This window comes from Perca flavescens, chromosome 20, assembly GCF_004354835.1.
Source record: "Perca flavescens isolate YP-PL-M2 chromosome 20, PFLA_1.0, whole genome shotgun sequence".
Classification (NCBI taxonomy): domain Eukaryota; kingdom Metazoa; phylum Chordata; class Actinopteri; order Perciformes; family Percidae; genus Perca; species Perca flavescens.
Window position 1 is genome coordinate 10,771,286 of NC_041350.1, and position 5,364 is coordinate 10,776,649.

Sequence of the window (5,364 nt, forward strand, 5' to 3'; positions counted from 1 at the left end):
CTTATAGACCACAGATCTTCAACAGGGGGTCCGGGACCCCTAGGGGGTCCTCAGAGTCAATGCAGGGGGGCCTCCAAATTATTGTTAATTTTTGAATGTTTTTTCATGAATTAAAAAGTCTTAACATGAATCCAACATATTATTAGCAAGTATATTGTAAATCCCCACTGCTTACTGGCCTATCCTATAGGTAAGGTAGTCACTTAGGTAGCCATCCTAGATACAGTTAATCCTAAGGATTCAATGTGCCACATGTATTTTGAACATTAAAACATTATTCATAAAATCATCAAAATTCATTTTGGCTTGAAATTCGCTCCATATTCATGCGCCATCTTGAAATATGTTAGCCGGTAAGGGACATACAGGACATACTGCTCCACCTTTCGCGTTTGCGCTGTCACATGATAAACTCAAAGGTGCTTCTAATGCTGCTAATGGGTATGGTAGCTTCCTGGCCCCAGAGAGTTTGAAGAAGGAAACATGGAGGACCACACGTATTCAAAATCCAAATTGCAGGAGCAGGAGTCTTCTTCTTCGCCCAGAAAAAGAAAAAGGATATTGAAAAGAGCAAGAGACCGGCTTTTTGAAACGTGAAGGCTACCATACTGTAGCTGTAATACATACTTTGAACTGTGTGGCGTGAGAGAGTTGATTGCGATATATGGGAGAATTTCTAGATGGGAGAAATTCCTACACATTGGACCTTTAAAAGACATTGACGACCCCTGCCTTAGACTGAACATCTGCTCAGCCACAGACAGAGGTCAGTCAACAACCACTGCATCCTGTGCTGTCAAGGAAAAAAAGGAAAAGACAAAAAACAGAAGGCGGGAGAAAAGAGCCTTATAAAACACACCTGAGGTTCATCACTGAATGTGTAAAACTGAAAATGTATTACTATAAAAATAATAGTAGCCATAACATATTCCCTGGGCTCTCTGCGGAGCTCTCTTATGCACGTATCAGATTCTCCTGTCTGGGAAGAACATCACCAGACAAAAAGCCGGCTCAGTAGCAGCCTCGGGGGCAACAAGGGCGACGTAGAAGGGTCTCTTTGTGTGCTGGGATCATGGGTGTTTTGGCTTCCATTGGCTGGTTAAAAAGAGCATCCTGCAGATGCCTCAGCAGTGAGTGAAGCCTCTGTAACCACTGGTAATTCAATTGTGCCACATGATTTCTTGGTAAGTAATCCACAAATGGGCACTCAGTGAAAACAGCTTGGCATCCAGGCCTAATGAGCCAGAGGTACTGAGGAGGAGGGAGGAGGGGGAGGGGGGAGGAGGACAGATGTTTGGAGAGGACAGAAAGACTATGGGGGAGGAGGCTGAGAGACAGAAAAAAAAATGTACAGGCTGAAAGTGAAGAAGAAAAGAATGTGAAGAAGTTAAAAAAAACAACAGATGATTCACATTAATGCGGCCTGTGGAAAGAACCACATCAGTGGCCGGCAAACAAAGAACTAAATCAAATACTTTAGTGATGAAACTTTGGTATTGTTTGTATGGACGTGATGCAACAAATTGACAGTGAAAATCTGAGCAGATGAGACATGCACAATCACTCGGCATGAGATGTTAACTGACAAAAAGCATGCACCGCAGTCATGTATAGAGCTGTAGATCTCTGAATGTGAGGGTCATGGCTGTGTAGACCTGGATTGTTTCAAGCTAAGTGAAGAAAGTCTGGCCAAGAGATAACACCTCCTCCTTCATGGTTCCTTTCCAGGCACATTCAGATCCTGACGAGGACTCTCATTCATACTATGGAAATGGCTGATGTTGTTGACCATCAAAAGACACTAAAGGAGACTAAAGGAATGTGAAGGAAGGGTGTCCTGACTGAACTTATACAATAACTTTAAGGCAACATTGAGAGGATTCCCAGTGATAGTTCTTTTAAATCCAATTTCTTTATTTTAGTTATCGCTCCAGGGCTGTATGGAAGAATACAGGGAAGGGGGTGTGTGCTAATTTGTACACACTGTTACACGAAAATGTGCGACTCTAAATATACCAGAGGAGAGGAAAGAAAGGCACAGTTTCCATAGTAACCGTTTTCAGACGTGGTTATCTTTGCTTGCTCTCAGGTTTCTGTTGATTTGCTCTCTTTTTCTCCATTTTTCTATTTCTCTCACAGTTTCCTTTGTTTTGGAATAAATCAACCACCAGCACGTTTAGGAAATAAGCAGCGCAAAGGTGCAAATTGGATTCATTAAAATTTAAAGAGAAGAGACAAGACGAGGATTAGGTGTTGCACTGTAGGATTCACATAAATAACACACAAAAGATGGGAAAAAAAGAATAATAAAAAACTTTACACAATAATGTCTGGTTCAATAACGATACACAAAAAAGAACAGAATGAAACAAATAAAGAAAATTCCTAATCCAGACACACACCTGGAAAAAAAGCTTACAGTGGTACAAATATAGAGGGGCGACATGGCACCACTAAATCTAGACATGCAGCGGCACAACTATGTCTGCCCTATATTTCATATTTAATCTGCTGTGCTGGAGGATTTCTTGGCCCAGTGCACTGTGTAATCTTGTAGAGGGGCAGATGGCACACTCGCAGTGTCAATCGGATCCCCTGGATTGGGCGGAGAAGAGTTCTCCAGGGGGCGCCAGCCGCCGCGCCAGGATCAGCAGGTTTGGCTGACCAGCAGCAGCATCAGCAGCATGGGAGCAGAGAGACCTAGAAACAACTTTCAGTAGAAGGCTTGATATTGGACACAATTACAGACTAGGATTAGGATTAGCCCAGGGTCCTATGTAACAGGCCTTTCTTATTTCCTTTTCCTCTTACACAAACATACAAACACTTTATAGATTCTCCCTATCTCTTTTACACACATTTACACTGCTGTTTTAATAAAAATTATAATATTAAAAAACAAAATCATTTATTTTTTTATTATTATTTTTTTAAATCAATTTTAGTGCTTCAAGTTAGAGTTAGAGTTGCTATTAGTGACAGAGGGCAAACAATTACAGGTTCAAAAAAATATCCTGTGTCGCTGTCACCAATGCCATGCGCCCGTAACCCACTCAATATGTTCACCATCTTGGTTTAGCATGTTAGCATGCTAACATTTACTAATAAGCACTGGACACAAAGTTCAGCTGGGTCTGATTGGAATGCCATAAATTTGGTCATAAGCAAAAGTATTGAATGCATTGAAATTTTGACCTGTAGATGAAAAGTTTAGGAATCACCAAAGTGATTGGAATTTTAATGCGTATTTTCAACCTGTCCGAAGGTGACAAAATCTGCCTACCAGCACATCTACAGCTCAATAATTAACTAGTACTACTGTATCTCGTTTGCTTAATTCATACAAAAAACAGTGTCACAAAGTGTCAAAATTAAGAATTACCGTTTTACATGGGGCTGCCAGACTATTCGGTCGAGACCAGCTGCTTGGCAACCAGCAGGGACTCCAGGAAAATACTGGTCCCAGCCAAGAAATAGTCAAGTGAGATACGAAGTGGACCAAGCGACCAACCGACCGACATGGCCATCCCAAGGGCCAAGCTGCGAACATGGCCTAAAAGTAGAAAAAGTAGAGAATCACATTAGGAAACCAATGAGGGAGAACAGCATGCCTAGAAAAACATTAAAACTGGGCAGAAAAATCACATCACTGGCAATAGTTTGAGACATTGGTCTATTTTGAACAAATCTTAGTCTAACAGAAGTCCTCACCAGACCCTTTGCCTGTCTCCAGGGAACATTATGCAGCAGTTTTCCTCTTGGATGCTACAATTTACAAGGCAGATTTATGTAACAGGCTAGCTACTGTCTGCTTCACTACTCTGAAGTTTTGACAGTCTAATTTGCATGGCTGCAGACAGTCAAACTCGGCTCAGCCTCGCCTCCACCACCAAAACAATCTCACCTTCAATTACCAGACATCAGATGAGATGAGGGAGTGTGTGGTCCTCTGATTAGACCAGGGAGGGAGGGAGGGAGGGAGAGAGAGACACAGAAAGAGAGAGATGAATGGGTCCGCTGGTGTCCCGGAGCAGTGGAGAAGACTGAGAATAAATGAATGAATGAATGGGACAGTAATGAAAAGAGGAGGAGGTGGAGGGGAGAAGGGACGGAGGAGAACAGGACATTCAGAGTGGTTGGTCCAAAAGAATTAGAAAAGAGGACAAAATGAGCCCAGCTGAGTCACAGGCTGAGGGCTGTATTTGCAATTATGTCTGTTGTGTTCATCAGGGAGCAGGTGGGTTTCAAAGATTCTTTTTTTTTTTTACTTTTAGAGGAGTTTTTAAAAGTCCTACCCCACTGTGAAATAACTTACACATTACACACCAAGCCCAGGAATCTGCTAAACAATTTAAAGCAAATCTGGACATATTTCAACAGGTTAAAGACAGAAATCTGAAAGCTACATGTTTGTCAGTAACCGTTGTCTGCTAAATCAGTTGCAAAAGCAGGGGACACACTTGAGGACCCAGCTCATGCTACATGATATTTTATTGTAGGGGAAAAATCCAACAACAGCTTAGCTCTGTCCAACGGTTACAAAATTCCCCTACAAATTAACTAATTATCAGGCTTTATCTCAATTGTTTAAAACTAGTTGTTTTGGGGGGGTTATGTGACAGACTATACCTTGGCCGGGAGCAGGGACTTCTAAGCCTATGGACAGAATCAGGCTGTTTCAGTTTTCAGTCTTTATGCTAACCTAAAGCTAACTGGCTGCTGGCTGTAGTTTCATATTTACTTTACAAACATGAGTGGTATCAATCATCTTATCTAACTCTCTGCAAAAAAAAAGAGCCTTTATGAAAAAGTACCCCTTTAAAAAGGCAAGACTTTTCAAACCTGTACCCTCTCTCAGTACCGACCTGACACTTTTTGTTTATTGTGACCTGTGTGACTCTGCACGCTCTCGAAAATCAGTCATCATGGCCAACTGTGTTTGGTTTAAAATTCCAAACCACATACTAATGTAGCTCCTGTTCACACAAAGTGCGGACTGAAATATGAACACAAATGTGCTGCGTCAAAGCTTCACAGAAGAAAAACTACTCACTTTTCCATATGATGACACACAAAAAAGAAAAGAAGGATGTAAAGAATAGCGAGGGATCGTTCGGCTAAACATTTGCTTTGGCAGGCCCGGAGTAGAGGGGCGGTGTTCTACTAGTCCCCTGACATGCATCCAGAGGAGCCCCTCTGTCTTGACCATAAATCTGAATGGAGTGGGAGTTATCATACGTTCCTCCTGCCATCCCCTCCCCGGCTAAACCCCGCATTCCTCCCAGACGCTGCTTTGTACAAACAAAGTGGCCTGTTCCCACCGCTCAGCATTGGGAAAGGCGATGGTTTGTCATGGAAAAATCC

General features: G+C 42.2%; 1 long non-coding RNA gene across 1 annotated transcript; it reads right to left on the reverse strand.

The window, feature by feature from the left end:
* Positions 1-1,937: 1,937 nt before the first annotated feature.
* Positions 1,938-5,364, reverse strand: LOC114547330 (uncharacterized). The gene is made up of 4 exons (XR_003691139.1): positions 5,054-5,364; positions 3,905-4,043; positions 3,383-3,553; positions 1,938-2,700 (listed from the first exon to the last, which is right to left on the reverse strand). It is a non-coding gene; the product is annotated as an uncharacterized LOC114547330 (long non-coding RNA).